Raw genomic sequence first — 2,832 nt, 5'->3', positions numbered from 1 at the left:
CCTTCATTGAAGGATTCAATCTCCGTTGTGGTTGCACCCTAGGCTTAATGTCATCCTCCATGAGTATCTTATGCATGCAAAATGATGGCGAGATACCTCTAATGTTTGAAATGGTCCATCCAATTGCTAATCTATGTTCCCTCAACACCCTAATCAACCCCTCCTCCTCCAATTTACTCAAACCTGAACTAATGATCACCGGGAAGGTTTCTGAGTCTCCAAGATATACATATTTGAGGTGGGAAGGTAAAGGTTTCAACTCAAGCTTTAGAGGTTCTTCATTTTTTTCCTTCTCCTTCTCTTTTTCAAAATCAAACTCCTCAAATTCGACATCTTGACTCTTATCAATTGGTTGAAGTGCTTCTAACAATCTAGCACATTCATTACTCACCGACTCATCTACCTTTACTGTTTTTGATGTGGCTATACATGCTTCTAGAGGTAATTTTGGGGTGTTTTCTTCAATAGATTCCACAACCAATTTATCCACCACATCGACACTAAAGCATGAATCCGTTTCGGACGAAAACTTTATCGCCTCAAAGACATTGAAAGTCACTGTTTCATCTTGAACTCTCAACAGTAACTTTCCTTCTTGCACATCAATAAGTGCTCTCCCCGTGGCCAAGAATTGTCGACCCAAAATAAGAGAAATTTCCTTATCCTCTTCCATGTCCAACACAACAAAATCTGCCGGAAAAATTATCTTGTCCACCTTCACCAACATATCTTCCACTATCCCCCTCGGGTATTTTATGGACCTATCCGCTAGTTGCAATGATATGGTTGTTGGCTTCACTTCACCAATTCCCAGTCTCCTGAAAACAGGAAAGGGCATTAAATTAATACTAGCACCTAAATCACACAAAACACGATCAAAAGTAATATCTCCTATAATGCAAGGAATAGTAAAACTCCTTGGATCTTTGAGCTTCAGGGGTAACTTCTTCTGGAGAATGGCACTGCACTCCTCTGTAAGCATTACTGTTTCCTCATTTTTAACTTCCTTTTGTTTGATAGGATTTCCTTAAGGAAATTCGCGTAGCTCGGCATCTGCTGCAATGCATCTGCAAAAGGAATGTTAATATGCAATTTTTTAAATATTTCAATAAATTTTGAAAATTGCTTATCCTGATTCTTTTTCTTTAGTCTCTGAGGAAAAGGCATGGGTGGGGTGTGATGTGCCAACTCTGGTGCTATCTCAGGGAATGGCAATTTCTCCTTCTTTTTTTGCCTTTCTTCCTTCTTCTTGTTCTCTTCCTTCAAACCGCTTGGTTTCTCATCAACAACAATCTCTTCATCAACTTCCTCTTCAGATTCTTCCTTTTCAGCTTACTCAACTTCTTCCAAAACTGTCCCACTCCTCAAAATTATGGCATTTGCTTGCTCACGTGGTTTAGTCACTGTGTTGCTAGCTAAAGAACCCTGCAGTCTCTCATTTAGCTTCTCGGCCAATTGGCCCATCTGTACCTCAAGATTCCGAATGGACGCCCCTTGATTTCTAAAATTCGTCCTTGTCTCATTCATAAAACCTGTGGTTTCCTGCATGAATTTCCCAAACATGCCCTCTAACTTTGGCACTCTAGGATCTCCCGGTTGATTATTCACCCCTGGTTGGTTATTTGGCAATGTTCTTTGGTTCCATTAATTATTTTGCTAGTTCTGATTGCCCTAAGCCAGATTTGGATAATTTCTCCACCCCAGATTGTATGTGTTGGAGTACGGGTTATTTGGCTGCCTCTGATTTCCTACCAAGTAGTTCACTTGCTCCGATGATGAAGATGACAAAGCAAATGTGTTCCCCACTTGACACTCGCTGCTCACATGGTTTCCTGCACAAAAATCACAAGTTAGTTGAGGTGCTTGAATAGAGTTTACCTGCATACTTCCCAACTATTTCTGAAGTGCCATGAGTTGGGCTGAGATGGCTGTGAAGGCATCAACTTCATGAAGACCCTTAGATTTTCTTGGTATTACTCTCTCATTTGGTCTTTGATAGTTGTTGCTTGCCAAAACCTCAAGCAACTCATAAGCCTCCTCTGGTGTCTTATTCTGCAAGGCTCCTCCTGATGCTGCATCCACCATGGTTTGCACGTTACCCATCAATCCATTGTAGAATGTTTGGACTTGAAGCCAAATTGGCAACCCATGGTGTGGACATTTCCTCATTAATTCCTTGTACTTCTCCCAAGCTTCATACAATGACTCGGATTCATCTTGCAGAAATGATGTGATATCATTTTTCAGTTTTGCTGATTTTGCTGGAGGGAAGAATTTGGTCAGGAACTTTTGTGCTAGATCGTTCCAAGTTGTGATAGTTCCTGGCGGTAGTGCCATTAACCACCCCTTGGATTTATCCCCCAATGAGAATGGGAATAACTTCAACCTAATGGCATCATCTGACACTCTGTTCGACTTGAAGGTGTCACAAATTTCCAAGAAATTTGCAATATGCTAAATTGGATCTTCCTTCAAATTACCATTAAACCTTATCGACTGTTGGATCATCTGGATGATTGCCTGCTTAATCTCAAAGTTGTTGGCTTGCACCGTAGGTCTAGTAATACTCGACCCACTGCCATTAACCATGGGAATTGAAAATTCCCTTAGTGTCTTGTTTTCTGGTTCTGCCATTTCAACAACTATTTCTTCTACTTCAAAAGCTATATCCTCTCGTTCTTTTCTCTCTCTATTAAGTAGTCTGACGGTTCTCTCAATCTCAAGATCAACAGGAACCACTAGTTGACGTCTCGCTCTTTGCATAAACTGCACAAAAAGAAATGAAGGAAAGTGAGATCACAAACAAACTGAAAATTAAAAACAAGAGTAAAA

At 40.5% G+C, this 2,832-nt stretch overlaps 1 non-coding gene across 1 annotated transcript; it reads left to right on the top strand.

The window, feature by feature from the left end:
* Window positions 1-2,143: 2,143 nt before the first annotated feature.
* On the top strand, window positions 2,144-2,250 carry LOC116112903. The gene has a single exon (XR_004125326.1). It is a non-coding gene; the product is annotated as a small nucleolar RNA R71 (small nucleolar RNA).
* The last annotated feature ends 582 nt before the right edge of the window (window positions 2,251-2,832 follow it).

This window comes from Pistacia vera, unplaced genomic scaffold (assembly GCF_008641045.1).
Source record: "Pistacia vera cultivar Batoury unplaced genomic scaffold, PisVer_v2 Contig67, whole genome shotgun sequence".
Classification (NCBI taxonomy): Eukaryota; Viridiplantae; Streptophyta; class Magnoliopsida; order Sapindales; family Anacardiaceae; genus Pistacia; species Pistacia vera.
Note: the sequence above shows the minus strand (reverse complement) of the source record. Positions and strands in the feature narration are given on the sequence as shown.